General features: G+C 37.8%; 1 long non-coding RNA gene across 2 annotated transcripts in view; it reads right to left on the reverse strand.

Annotated features, from left to right (window-relative positions):
- The window catches only part of LOC145979554 (uncharacterized), a 64,161-nt gene extending 48,648 nt beyond the window's left edge, over positions 1 to 15,513 (reverse strand). For both annotated transcript variants that reach the window (XR_014440789.1, XR_014440788.1), the window contains exon 1: positions 15,254 to 15,513. This is a non-coding gene — a long non-coding RNA (uncharacterized LOC145979554). The remainder of the gene's footprint in view (positions 1 to 15,253) is intronic.
- Between the last annotated feature and the right edge of the window lie 725 nt (positions 15,514 to 16,238).

The raw sequence follows: 16,238 nt of genomic DNA on the forward strand, positions 1-16,238 counted from the left end.
ATACTCACAACTACACTAATTTGTGTGTGTTTCCGATATTAGTCTTAGTAAAGTATATTTGAAATTAAAAGTAATTGCTTATCTTTTGTTTGTTATAACAAAAGCTCTCCCCCCGGAAATTTTTGGTGCGGGGATTTTTGAGGCCAAGATTGTTGGTGGGGGAAATCCCCCCGTGCCCCCACGATTTCGCACTTTGCTACCTAGGTATCGCTTGCAGCGCAAAATCAAAGTTTCTATTTTTTTCAAGAGAACAGTTGGGTTTATCAAGCTATATTCTAATTATTTTGGTGAATTTAAAGTTAAAAAAGTTTTTATTACAACACGGTGCATACAGCGCTTTTACTCCATCTGCAGACAATAAATGGGGAACTTGAGCGGTTAAATATTATGGTATAATAGAACTGGACAAAGAAAACTATTTTTTCATCTTCTCGTATTTCAAAACTACAGTACAACTATTTCGAATATATTTCGGAGTGGGGGTTGAACCCTAAAATTTTCATATTTTCATAATATGGTAGTGATTGCTGTTACAATGTTTTCAAGCATTCCCATTAGCTAGTAGCTTTTTGGGGTAGTAAATAATCTGTGATGGTTATAGGTTAGGCTAGTTGGGCTTGGTTCTCTTAGAAGAAGAAGAACTAGACGACGAAAATGGTTGTAGCAGCAATGGAGTCCAATAGTGTGACGTCACAAGCAGACGATGAGCTGGATCTGAGTCTTCACAACGAGAGAACGTGTTTTCTTCCTATTCAATTCAATGTTATTTTCCTTCGGAAGGGGAAGCTTTAATTATTTAGACAGCAGTTACGAAACAAAATTATGATGTGTATCGTACATCAATGTAAAGATGAGATTTCGGAGAATATGTTTATATATAACATATACCTTACAGATGAGAATGTAAAGAATAAATGGAGTAGGAAATCGAGTAAAGCGAATGCTCCAAAAGAAATCTCAGCCAATGGGCGTCGTCGGTTCAATCGCCTGAGGCTGCTGGTTTCCCATCATCCATAGCGGCAGCGTGGCCGACTTGAGATCGGGTTAGTTCGGGTCGACTTCGGCAGTGCTCGGAACTGGAACGTTATGAAAATGCATGATTTTCTTACTCCGGTTATTGTTTACCTTATTATCTGTAAGGTATGTGTGATATATAGTAGTATTCTCCGAAATCTCATCTTTACACTGATGCACGATACGTATCATAATTTTGTTTCATAACTGCTGTCGCAATAATTAAAACTACCCCTTCCGAAGGAAAATAACATTGAATTGAATGGGAAGAAAACACGTTCTCTCGTTGTGAAGACTCAGTTCCAGCTCGTCGTCTGCTTGTGACGTCACCACTAATGGACTCCATACCGACCTTTTCATATATGCTTAAAAACGTTTCATAATCATGTTCAACTTTCCAAGGTCTAGTCGGTGCTCGACAAACAACCCTTCGACACGAAAGTAAGATAAGGGAAAGGAAGAACCTTGGGTTTTCGAAATGAACAAACGTTCAGAGTACATTTACTATCACGTGAAAATTACTCGGGTCAAGAAATATACGAGCTTTGCGTGACGATTTGTCGTTCGAGAATATGAGTTCACTCATTCAAAGGAAAAAAGTTTCAACTGCTAATTTTGCTAGTTTTTATTGTATATTTCTTGCATGATTGGCAAGCATTGGATTTCCAAATTGTCAGGTTCAACTTAATAGCAACCAAAGTGTTGTACAATTATAATAGTTACAATTTAAATGTTACTGTTTATTTATTATTAATAAATATTTAAAAAATATAACCAATAACATTTTCTTTAATTAAATATTGATTTAATGTACAGTCACAGGCAAAAGAATGGGACATCTGCACACAGAACCCAAAACGTGTCAAGTGACACATACATGTTGACTCCAATAATACATTAACGTGCATGAACTGCAAATGATGCACTTTTTGGTGTGTCAAAATACACACAGAAATGCATAAAGGGACACTTTTATCAAATTTCAAGCAAAATTACACATTTCGCTGTGTCGACTGATGAATTGAAAGTGAAATTTAGTTGTCTTTGAAATGATCTTGTCTGATCTTGCCAAATGATGCATTTATAGTGCATCACAGTATTTCTTTCCAGATTGCAAGTGATACGTGTACCAAGTCTGCGAACAAAATCAGTGTTACTGACTTAGTCTACCAACTACACTTTGAGTACAGGCTTACACTTCGTTCTATAACTTCATCTCAACTTGATCATCAGACAGGTAATTAATTATTAGCCTACCGTGCCATGTATGATTCAGGTTCGAAGGTTTTAAAATCGAAGTGTTAACTGTTTGCCATTTCTAGTTATTTCAATTTGTTTATTTAGTGTACTTTTTACTTTAGTACCTTTTGTTCATTACCACCGAGCTCACTATGAGCAGTAAGTTGCTCTACCGTCTAGGATGAATGATGATTTGTGAGCTACATTCTCAATATGATCTCCCATACCTAGGGGTATGATACGGCTTGTCCAAGAAGCGTACACGCAGTTTCAATACGGAAGTGCAAAAAGAATTTACAATCCTGCGTCTCGACATAAACTCACCAGGCAAATTTCGTGATGTGTGTCTGATATGTGGGGCAAGGTTTTCGGGGAGCTTTATAAACGATTTGTAAAGAATAAAACTGCTCTCAAGAAGATTGGTTCTTGTGATAAATGCTTCTGGTACTCTTCAATTTCAGCATAGGACTAACGTCAAGGGCTGATCAGAAGAGACCAGAAGCACTGTGTAAGTCACACAGAGATTATGATAATTAACACCTTTTGACAACGGTTGGTTTGGTTTGAGTTGGTGTTTTAAGTCCACTTTATGCACAGTAAGGCTAATCGGGACTGAACCTACAGTTTAATGTGGAATCCGAACCACTTGTGCCTCCACCGGGTATCGAACCCGGGACCCCATGATTTCAAGGCAATGACGCTACCACCGCGCCATGGGGGAGGCCCTTTTTGACAACGGGATATCATAGTTTACTTATTGCTTATGATGTATCATTTATATGAACTTCTGCAAATTTATGAAGAAAATCTGGCAAAGTCACCGATAAGAGGTAAAATATGTGTTCAAGTACTGCCATATAAAGTGAATCAATGCAGCATTTGCTTCAAACGTAATTGTAAAATGTTTTCAATTATTTCAATTAATACCCTTACTTTGTGCATTTCGTGTTTGAATTAACTACAGTTGTATTTTCTTTTCTGCTTTCGCAATATTAAAATAAATACATAATACAATAGAATGAATTTTATATTAATATTTCGACTATTACTTATCTTCCATTGCTGAAAATTGGTCCTATCTCCAATAAGAACATACAACTAAAAATCACATTATAATGAACTACGTTGCTCCACATACTTACTTTTTTTAAATAAAAAATATCTGCTAACCAACGTGACGTCATATTCCATCAACGAGTACCATAATCGACTAACCTGTATGTATCTACCTTGATTACACGGAGATCTAGATCTAGCTAGATGGCCCTCGGTTTCCATGACAAACGGTGCTGCCATATCTTATCTAAATATTACCGCAAAATCAGCTTCAGTACGGCCATAATAATAATAATAATAATAATAATAATAATAATAATAATAATAATAATAATAATACCTTAATCATAACATTAACTTGAATGAAACATGAAACCACAGACAAAGGTACACAATTTTTTTTAAGGATGTATCTTCACTAACTTCGTATTTGCGAGGAATGAGTAAAAAAGCAGGTATTCTCCAGAATCTAGTCTTTACATTAATACACCATAAGCGTTATCCCTTTGTTTCCCAACTGCTGGCGCTGTAATCACAGTCACCCTTACCGATGAGTTTCTTTCTTAAATGCCATGGCTGCCCGTGGGACAACTTCTTTGCAAACACGGGGTTAGTAGAAAGTGCAGTTATGGAGGAACTTCTCAGCAGGGAGACTACCATTCGACGTACCTTGCTCTCAACTTACATTCCAAGATTAATCCACAGATAATGTGATAACCGAACCTGAAGTGAAATGTTTTGCTACATTCTGGTGCACCATAACCCTCCGTGTACTTTCAGTTTCAGTTCAGTTCCGGAATGAAACCTCATTGTGAACACTTTCGGTTCGCACCCGAACCTGAACTGAAATGTTTTGCTACATTCTGGTGCACCATAACCCTCCGTGTACTTTCAGTTTCAGTTCAGTTCCGGAATGAAACCTCATTGTGAACACTTTCGGTTCGCACCCGAACCTGAACTGAAATGTTTCGCTACATTCTGGTGCACCATAACCCTCCTTGTACTTTCAGTTTAAGTTTTGTTTCGGAATAAAACTTCGTAGTGAACAATTTTGTATTTTGGGGGCTGCCAGATCCGAATATTTGGAAATAGATAAGATCCGAAATGCCATTAAGGCAGTGTTTCTCAATTTTTTTTTTGCCTGTGAGACCCCCTTGATATAATTAAATATTTCTGTGTACCCCCTGAATTCTCAATATTTTATATACTTAAAAATTGTATGAAATAAGTGTGAAAAATGACACAAAACACGAACTCATTGCTTCCAATACGCTACATAATAATATGGATACGTAGTTTTTACTTCTGAGTGGCAATATGTTTGTAATTCGTATATCTTGGTCGTGTTTGGTGTCATTTTTCATATTTTATAGCCCAGATTTCAATTATAACAAAATAAATGTAATATTGTTACAACATAAACGAATAACATTGTTGATTCAAATAGTCAGTAGGTGACTCACTAGTCACTACGTCCGTCCGGTCCAGTTCCTATTGCGTCACCACCTGTAGGAAGGGAACAGGAAGTATGTATTTTCCAACAGTGCCTTACATCGCATTGCATTCCCGTTCCCAACCAATCACGTGGCCTCCTACCCGCCTGCCATGCCAACAAACTGTTTAAATCCAGGTACTATAAATAACCCTGTTCATACAAGATATTAGTCAAATCCACATTGGAATCGTGTTTTTCACCACAGCTGCAGCGCAATTCAAGAAACAATTCTCATATCGGCCTTGTCCAAGAGTGGTGGTCATTGGTTCTGCGGTCACGAAAGAAGTTTGATCGACACACTGTCGGCTTAAACCACAATACATATTCTTTCAAAGGGTAACTGGGGAAGGCAAGTGCAATGCGCATTTTCCCCACTTTTCATTGTAGTTACTCTTGGGAGGGTGCATTTTTCCCACTTTTATTGCGAGAGCTCACTTTTCCCGGGCGCATTTTTCCCGACACCGGTGGTTTTGGCTGCACCAGCCACCCAGGTAAACGTGGAGCGGTTGTTCTCAAGTGTGAAGTTTGTAATGTCAGATTTGAGGTACAACCTTTCCTCTCCAACACTTGATGATCTCATGGTCTTGCGGACGAATGCTTTATTCCAAAAGCGTTCTGATCAGCACTTGCCAGCCTTAAACCAAGATGGAAATTCTTTCAGTTCCTCTATTAGCTCCAGTAGTGTTTACGAGTTCGTCGAGGAGGAAGGTGAATAGTCATTGTCTTTCATGCTCACATGTTTGCTGTCGTTTTTCATAATTCTCGTTTGGAAAGACATTTAAAAGATTAACATTGTAAGATTTATGTATGACCTAATTTCCTTTTTTATTCAAAATTTAAATAATAGCTGTTAAAGTGCAAATACTATGTTACATACGAGGAGGAGGAACTCGTACTACAAAATTATGACATGTATCATTTACAATCAACCAAAGTTTGTGAAGCATATTTTTAAGTGCTTTTTCTTTAATCCATGGTTATTTGTAGGTGTGAAAATATCCATCGAGGATAGATGCTTATTGCGTTTTTCATACATTAACAGTTCATACACTATTTTAATTTTCTATTTTCAGGAATTCAGAAAACCAAACCATAGGAAAATCTAATGTGTATTAATCTTATTGATGTAGTTTTGCGCGAAAATGGACACACTTATGAAGCTAGCCACAGCTCACATAGAATTGTATCTGTTTTATTAACTACAATTTTGTTGCTGTACTGTGATGACATACGCTACTTTCATAAATGTATTTGTTTAACTACAATTTGGTTATTGTGCTGTGATGTCATACGGTACTTTCAGAAATGTATGTTTGATTAACTACAATTTGGTTACTGTAATGAAGATACGTAACTTTTTCCACAGTTAATTTTCATCCCATTGTTTGATGCCATTTTGAACTGAATCAACTGAGGGAAAAGTGACGCGGCGGATTCATATAAACTTTTCGTTTTCATTTCACAGATAATTACAAAAAAGTACAATTGTCAGTACAATGTGAGATACAGTTCTTAAATTAAGAAAATGTAAAAGTTACTCAGTATTTTTCTCGATCTCAAACATAGCAAAACGCGCTCAGATCCTTAACATTTGGGTCTGGAAACGGTTTAAGTTCGAGAACTGAAACTGAACTGAAAACTTTAATTCCGGACCAAACTGGAAGTGAAAGTTCAGACCATCCAATTACAGTTCGGGTAGATATACTCCGGTTTCGTACCAATTTTTAGTTCGAGAACTAAAAATGAACAGAAGGGTTTCATTCCAGGCCGAACTAGAAGTACAACCTCAGATGATTCTAGTTACGGTTTTTGGCCATCTGGGGAACTGATTGCGACAGAAATGAGAGGAATCCGATTTTGAAGAGTCTACCACTCTCTGCCCTGTAGGTTCGCCGCCATCTTAAAAAAATGGCGCCAAAAATGCACCTTGAAGAGTAAAGAAATTAATATCTCGTTGTATATTTTACACACTAAGTGAAGATAACCAAAATGAAAGAGCAGAAACTTTGCTAAATTATGTTTGATAGAGCTACCATAAATCTTAATTGAATTACAAAGCTTCAACAAATTTCTTCAAGTTTTAGAATTAGCGTAAAATTTGGTTTCCGACACAAATAACAGCAATTATGTAACAAACAATGTAATTTACGTTCTAAAGTCACAGGACCAAATTCACAGATCATGGCTTCCTCTAGAGAATGGTTTTTGTTTCGTGCCTTTAGAGTCAGGGGTTGAGGAGATATGTAGTTTAATGCAGATTCATGTGTTTCCCTATATTTTACATATTCCATTTCTTATGATATTGGTGAGAACGTAATACTTTTTTCTCTGCAGTGTTTCGTTCACTTGCGTTTGTTACATGTTTTTTTTTTTAAATGTATGCACGCAGTAGCGGCGATTAGATGTCTAACGAGGGAGGGGGAGGGGCAAAGGCAGTTTACTTTCTACTTACTACAATTATAAAGAATCGCATTGATAGTATGGAATTTGAGCAAATAACTCTGGGTCAAATCCACTGGTATACAAGGCTTAGCATTTAGAGACCATAGTGTGGGTGCAAAAAGTGTCTGGGGAAAGGGGAAACTGCTCCTCATGCCCCCCTAATCACCCCCATACTGCCAATATATTGACTATTATATGATACGGTAAAATACGGTTCTAAAACGGTCATTTTGCCTAACTGAGTCCATTTCAGAATTTTTCGTAGATACCTGGTGCCAACATGTTAAATTTCATCATTTCCTCTATATATACAGACGTGCACTTGTAGCACAGGTGTTGCCCCTGATGCAGCAAAAGGAGAACATGTGCGTAACTGATTGAAAATGCAAACCCCACTTCCCAATACGCTCGGGGTTCAGAGGCGTATCTTGAACGCATGCGTCAATTGTGGGGAAAAGCTTGCTCTGCGACGACATTAATGAGCATTTCTACATTCTAATTCCTTCATATAGGAGAAGTATTTATTTTACACGAGAGCGCTCAACTAAGCTTATATTACATTTCTTGGATCTGAAGTGAAAGAAAGTAATAATTCTTTTCCCACAATTGACGCATGCGTCACTTCAGATCCAAGAAATGTAATATAAACTTAGTTGTGTGCTCTCGTGTAAAATAAACTTCTCCTATATGAAGAAATTAGAATGTAGAAATGCTCATTAATGTCGTCGCAGAGCAAGCTGTCCTTTTTCCCACAATTGACGCATGCGTAGCATGCACCGCATGCGTTCAGGAGATGCCTCTGTCGGCGTTAATGACATTCAGAAGAATATCGAGCATCCTAACGTATTACAGCCACAGAACAGCAGTATCCTGTTATCTTTCAGAGTTGAACCAAATGTAGATAAGGATTTTTCAGCACCTCATAGGTTGAACTTATTCGATATTAGCGTCTACTTCTAAATTGAACAGGCGAACGATTAAATTGAACGTTTCTCAGAAATATGTTCATTTGCAATGCACTTTGCTTCTTCAAGTAGCGTGAAGGGCATTGGCGTAAATAGCACCCCCGCAAACCCCGCGGTGCGTGGGGGGTGGGGGGAGGGCGCAGTAAGAATGATAAATTAAGAAAGACCGATAGTTCACGAAAGTTTTTCTTTCGGGGTTTAGATATATACTATTCACCCAATATATTTTTGCCCCTATAACTACAAACAGAAAATTTTAATCACTGTACAAAATGAATTACCAGATTAGAAAAAACCTTCATTAGCTGAATAGTGCAAGTGATTGGTTACGTCGCCGAAGGGTAGACGACTGGCAAGAAGCTGCAACGAGAAATTGTTACAAAGAAAAGTTGTTTCGCCACCTTGATGCCCGCTACACGCTGTGAAAGTTTGTAGATGGTGTTCCGTCCATATGCTGCATATGTACGTGCATAGTTATTTAGAATGTACCAAGATAACATTAGGCACCGTAACATATTTGTGAACTTTATCGGTCTTTAGCTACCTCGCCAAATTCTTAAACTGGGACTTCAAGTACGAATTAGCAATCGTTATATTTTGTTACATTCACGATAAAATGTCGTATTTCGAAAAACAGTTGACTACCACGTGGATAGAGTGGGGGCCTAACTCAAAGATTACGTAAATTCAATCTATATTGTACCAATATCTACAACTGAATGTACACGTATGTTCAGTTTCATGAATCTAACCTCTAGATCGCCGTATACCAATTTTGGTGATACTCCGTTGTTTTTCTTCTTCTTCAAGATATAGGAGTTCCAATTACCATTTTAAACCTTCGTTTCAAAAGTTATGCAAAGATGAAATGGTCATCAGGGGTCATTTTAAGGGTATCACTTTGGTTTTCCCTATTATTTTTTACGGCTTTCATTTGATATTTTATTATACCGCAACAGTCGGGGGATATAGCACCTTCAGTCCCCCCTCTGCATACGCCAGTAATCTGCGTCAATTTCGGAGCTCGTGGCATGAGGTTAAGAGCAGTGCACGAACAGATGAAGAATAATTTTCCAAGGAAGTCAACAAATGTCAGCACTACACTACAACTCTTGAATTATCATTTTTGTTTAGGTTTTCACATTATAATTACAAAACAATTATCAGTAACGATTGCATTTAATGCATCTTGTAATTAGATGTAACTGAAATACATTATTAGGATCTTTTGCAATTTACCTCTATTTAGTTCCAACATTTCGCAATAGTTTAATATATATGACATTCCTTAAATATTGTATGTATCTGTTGGTATGTATACCATTGGTATACCATGCGATATGCATTCACCTCTCTTATCAAAGATTTACACTTTTTGTATGAGCATCGGCGTGTCGTGTCTGTTTGCTCGCGCCATTAATTAAGTCGATCTCTCTCTCTCTCTCTCTCTTTTGTATATGTACATATTTAAATAAACTATGCGTGCGTGTAACTGCAAAAGACATAAAACGTATTAAGGAGTAATAATAGCACGTTGTAAAGCACAATTTAGTTCAAGTATTCAATAAAAGTTGTAACATCGGTTCATTGTAGGTTGTAATCAGTGGCGTAGCAAAGGGGGGACGACCAACCGGGGCCTCGCGTCCCATGGGGTTGATAGAAAAACATGTAATAAATAGAAATGAGAAGAAATATTGAAAAGGCTAATTTTTGTGGGCAATAAAATTGAAACATTCTGTTTTTATCACGTTTTAAATTCTAGTAAATGTTATAATTTGAATTAATACGTCAAATCAGGGGCGTAACATACAGGTAGGCGGGGTCTAAGCCTATGGGGCCCACCGACAGAAATAAAAATGATCGTCGTATTACTCATGTTAAACACTTACGCAAAAATTCCCGATAACTTGCTTGGACAATGTTACTCATTTAATATTTTCTTGAATAAATATCACTTTGTCTTCTATTTTCTTCTTTCTCTTGCACTCCCGATTTTAATATGTTAACAATAAAGCACTTCGAACTGCCTACAACAACAAGCCCAGGATTTTCTTGCGGGGGGGTGGGGGGCAGATCCGAAAATGTGGAACAAAGGGAACTTGCGAAATGCTATTGGATTAATTGAGATAGGTTATTTTACGTCGATTTTTGACACTTTTGCCAAATCGCGACGATGAGGAATACTGATGATATGATGAAATTGATAAAGGAACACTCACAAAGAAAAACCATGCCCAGCCCGGGATTCGAACCTGGGACCCATGGCGTCGTAGCCCGCTGTGGTTACTCCGTCACGGTGCGAAATGCTGTTGGATTATTAGATGTGAAAATTTTCTTTTTTTCCTGTTTCCAGTATTTCCATGTCATAGACCATCACTAAATTTTCATTTTCTTTTTTTCCTGTTTCCAGTATTTCCATGTCATAGACCATCACTAAACACACCTTTTGTTGCCTTCAAACATCAACAGTGTTGCCACTGTACCTCATAATTTTTTAAAAACACCCATTTTGAGCGGTACGCCTTTACGAGGCATTTCAGGATTGGCTATACGCGAAAACGATCGGTTTTCTTCTCTGAACTATAGATGGCGAAATAGTCCACCTACCCAAGGTGGAAATTGACGTCCAAATTTCCGTACGAATGTTTGACATGCAATTTTCCATGCTTTGTGGAAAAATAAATTTACACTTTCACTTACATTTGGCAACACTGCATGAACAACACTGCACCCCGTTTGTTGTTTCTATGTTTAAAAATATCTACTTGGACAGGGCTAACATTTGGTGTATGACTTATGTATATACATGTTTTGGTTACAAAGTAACGCCACTCTTAATTCCCAGTTGCGCCGTTCGTGGGACACCCTGTACTTTTACACTATAATATTTCATAGTTCGAGGAGGGACATGGCCCCTCCCATGGATACGATCCTGTCCTACAGATTCAGATTTCAGCTCCCGTAAAACAGAAATAATTTTTTTTTAGGGTGAGTGAAATTATTAACCTTTTGTAACTTTCGGACACAGACTAAGTTATTTACTCTATCCATGGTCATAGATATTACTAAAAGTTATGGAGAATAGGGATTTGTGGTTTTGTGAATTTTTTATTCGGCTTCCTCATTGGTGTGGTGTTTTTGATATGTTGGAGGCGCATATCTGCAACGGAACAAAATGGCATTCAGGCTATATGTGGAAAGATGGTAAATAAATAAACATTAGAATCCTACGTTTATGATTTTATTGGGTGTTCCTACTTTTACAATCTTTATGATTAGTTACAAAAATAAAAATGTGAAACACATGTATGCTAAGAAGTACACAAAGAATTTTACTGGAAAAATGTAAATAACAAAAATAAGTTTTTAAACAAACTGTCAATCACAATTTTGGAGTTTTTATTGTAAATCCTCAGCCTTTCTGGTGAGAAGGATGTGCCTGCATAGCCTGACAGTTTCTTGATGTCTGAGGCCCGTCAAGTATCTGAGCAAGATTTTCGCTCGTTGAGCAGCCAGGTCATTTACTTGACGTTGCTTGCTTATTGATCAAAATATCAGTGCCTTTGAATAATCTGTGATGAATGTGGCTGCGTCGAGTTTTAATTTTAATACAATTACAAAAACTGGAATATTACATCACCTTCTGTTACTTGAACTTCTTCTCTAATTACGCTATATCGCAAGCCGTTCAGTTCATCATAAATATTTCCTCATTGGTCGCCACCCCGCCATCCTCATACAGTTTTCCTCTTCTTCCCTTTGCCTCACGAGATCGAAACACAAAAACGCTATATTCTGTGGCTCAAATAAAGGTTTGAGGCCGCGTCCGGATTGGCAAGCGTTCCGTTCCGTTCTCTCCCGTTGCTCTCGCGTGCCGTCGAAGTCACATCCCAGTCGTCCGAATCTACATGCCCCCTTGTAGTACGGTTGTCAATTTCCGCCAGGTGTCAGCCCGAACCTCACCCACCGCGCTCTGGGGCGCAGGCGCACCGTACGGATGCAGAAGGCAGACGCCAAAACAAACATCACAATGATTTCCACTTATTTACTAATATTAAAAATGTAACATGCTATTTCATCATTTACAATTCTTGTACATTTAGTATTATCGATAAAATGTTAAATTATCACTGAGTTTTGCATCGTCTAATCAGAAAATGTTGTCTGGACAAAGTGAAAGTTGGAATATGGCTGCCAAGCGCAGGGTCACAGTGAGTTCAAGCGTGTATCTGTCGCGCCTCTCTGCTCGCCCCTCCGACTCCACGTCTGCCGCGAATTCGGACAACGGAGGTTGGCTGAGTCCCCGGATGGAACGGTGTTCTAGGTGACATCTGCTGCCGATTCGGACACGGCCCAAGTTCGCTCAGTGAACAAGTGAGCAGCGCTCCCGAAGCAACGCCTATTTGGCCGTCAAGTAGCTGAGCGATCACATTGCTCGCTGAGCGCTCAGATACTTGACTCGCCCCTGGTGGTGCACTTGAATCTTTCAAGAGGAGACTCGTCTGCAAATTTAATATATTTCGGTCCTGTTCCCAGTCCTACTCGTAACGTTTTTACACTTTAACAAATGTTTGTGGGTTTTTTAGTTGAAGAATGAAATGGGTAGAGTTTTGAAGGAGTAGTTTATTAAAAAAAAAAAAAATGAAACGAAGAGTGTCAGTGACAAAAACAGCCTTATTTTCCTGTTGAGTGTTAAAGCTATGACGTCTGAAACAATGAATCTTCTCTACACACCTACAGCAAAAAAATGTTGTCGTGTGGGTATTCTCGACATTCCTCTTTCGAGCTGATCGCGTACCCCCATCAAGTAGTTCATGTACACCGGGGAATACGCGTGCCACAGTTTGAGAACCACTTCTTTACATTTATATCTATACATCACCATTCTGTTTTCCACCATCTGGGGTTTAAAAATTGAAAAGAAAGCAGAGGATATCCTCTGCCAGGACAAATATAATTCCGTTCCCTAAAAGCTGGGCAACTTTCCTACTATTAACATTTCCGGCTGATTGAGTGTGTATACAGTCACACGTCTGGGTTGTAAAGATATCATTTACAATCCAGAAGTGTCCGTGACTGTACAGCTACTATTAGTAGTATTAACTGAGTTACAGTTAGGAGTATTTCGTTCAAAAAGTAACTCAGAAACAATTACTTGATTGATTGATTTCTTTTGTTTGAAGTTTAGTTTAAATTGGGAATCCGAGCCGCTATAAGCTTCCACCTTCTATCAAACCCGGGACACCTTGATAGCAGCAGTTACTGTTGTATTAAAGTAACTATAACGTACTTTCACAGTTACTTTAATCTATGTAAGACAAAACGTGCACAACATTAACTGAAAGCAGGGTGTTCTATAATTAATTAAGTAATTCATTTAGTTTAATTTTACTTATCTTTTCCGCCACATTATAGCTAATCGCGAAGATGACAATGAGTGACGATATGATAAAATTGATGAAGGGACATGAACAAAGAACGCACATGCCCATGCTGGGATTCGAACCCGTGATGCCATATAATTTTTTCTCTGTTTACCATAAAAAATCAGAGCTGGAAGCTGAGGGGGAACGCGTAGGGATCCTATCCCCAGTTAAGAAAATTTTCATAAAGCATGCAGCAAAAATAATTTGCTTAGGCATCCCCCCCTCTACATTTCTTCCACGTTCATCCATAGAAGCATCTATGCTTAAATATGATCATATGGAGCTGAGAAAATTCAAACAAATCAAAAATTTTGTGTTTCATGAAAATATTTAGAAAATTATACGTTACTTTGTTGTATCGCTACTTGACAAAACTAAACTGCATCGCAAGTAACTCGTTATTTTCACAGATTACCCGAGGGGGGATTGTCAGGCCCACCATCTTTAATATTTCTATTTTTCAACTGCGAAAATTGTTATGAAAAACTTAAAATAAGTTACATTGTTGACTACAGTGTTCCCAATATTTCTGTATTACTTTTGTTCGTAGAAATATAAATGTAGCTAATGTAAATAGGAGGTAAAATGCAATTGGTGGACCAATTAGCCGCCATATTTGAATGCACATAATTCGAGACACTCATGCCAGTGACAGTGTAAGTGTATAATTGGATTGATAGGATTGACTTGGTGTTTAAGTCCACTTTATGCACAGTAAGGCTAATCGGGACTGGACATACAGTTTAAAGTGCGATCCGAACCACTATGTTCCTCCACCGGGTATCGAACCCGGGACCACTTGATTACAAGGCGAGGACGCTACCACTGCGCAATCGGAGAGGCTCATGTATAATTCTATGGTGGCAATTATTGTAATTATTATTATTAATAAACAATTGCACCTCTATAAACAAGAAAAGCAGTAATGAAAAATTATTATGGTTATTATTATTATTATTCTAATGAATGGTAAAGTATGAGGTGTAAGGGGTGACCTTCCACGTAGTACACCCAAATGTCAACCTCACTTCCACGTTAGTACACCCTGGACCGAAGACTAACGAGGCTCTGGCGACTGGCTCCATGGCCAGTATAATTTTGTTTGTATTGTCCTGTTCTTTTGTCCTTATGTGTGCTGAGTGCCCCTTTACAGCCTCAGCTTTTAACAGAAGTCAGAAAATTTTAAATTTTTTAGTTATGCAACGTTAGAGTTGTTATTTGTAGTGGTAAGGGGCTGGCCCCCGTATAATGTGACGGGAGCAAAATAGTCTAAGTGCTGACGCTCCCAAAATTTTAAATTCAAATCAAAATCAAATCAAGAATGGTAAAGTATGTGTGTGACACTCATGCAATAATTGGTTATTATTTTTTATTAATGTAATTTGTGTAATTATTATAATTAATAAATAACTGCACATATATAATCAACAAAGGAAGCAATGATTCAGTAACAAAATGGTTTCTTGAATTTTAGTGATTAAAAAAAGTGTTGGCCTCTGAGGGCCTCTGAGAGCCTCTCAGAAATCTAAGTTTCTCGTACGGCACATTTAAGCTAGGGCTAATATTATCTATAAATTAATTTTAAAAACCGGAAGAAATATAAAAACGATTCTTACGATTTGTTGTTTTACACCAGAGATCCAGTGGTGAACTAGGTGAAGTGTAAAAGGAACACCAACGGGCAGTAAGAAGTGAGTCTCATTGTTCCTGATAACTTTAACAGCGCCTGGTGACCTTCCACATGAAGAAGACCGCTTCCGTAGGTGATAACTGGCAGAAATAAAGCTCTAAAGAGACTATTTTGCGCAGTAAGCACTGTTATAGGAACACTGCATCACACGACAAGATACTTCACTCTTTGTAAGTGTGGACAAAAATAACGTGCACGCAATTTGACGTTACGCAGACAATGTGGAGTTCGTTACAATGTAGTTCTTGTTTAGAACAGCTGCGCATTTCAAGCAAAGCGCCAGGTTTCGACTGATAACAACATTGTTATCTGTAAAAAAGCAACAAGGAACTAGTAACTTGTTCCTCTTTGTCAAATGCCAATTCTTCGTCGCTTTGTAATCAAGACGGAGGCACATAGTGGTTCGGATCCCACTTTAACCCTCGGATGCATGTCACTTTGTTTTTACAACTTTACATATGTGGGGTCAATTTGACCCCAATGCAATTATGCATTGAAATAAGTACGACAGAGTAAATTTTTCAGCTAATATGGTTTATTGATCAATAATTTCTCTGAATATAACATAGGAAACAAATATCCTTTTATTATTATTATTATTTACCCCCCCCCAAATAGCAATGTATTGACAATTCACTCTTCTACATATTAATGGTAGTTACACTTCGCTCGCAATTATCAGAACTTCAGTTGACCTGAGAAACAATATTTTAGAGCACTAAATATTCTTTTTTCTAGAACAAATAAATTTAAAAAAAATAAAACTAAAATAGATAATAAGAAAAGAAATAAAAATAAGAATGTTCCTGCCTCTCATGGCAATTAAATATACCTCACTCTCATTCTGAGCACACCACAATCACACTGCTGTGGACCTTGCACACAAGTTTCCCACATCTTCTTCAACGTTC

The sequence above is a fragment of the Lepisma saccharinum genome, chromosome 26 (genome assembly GCF_977018435.1).
Source record: "Lepisma saccharinum chromosome 26, izLepSacc3.1, whole genome shotgun sequence".
In the NCBI taxonomy this organism is placed as follows: domain Eukaryota; kingdom Metazoa; phylum Arthropoda; class Insecta; order Zygentoma; family Lepismatidae; genus Lepisma; species Lepisma saccharinum.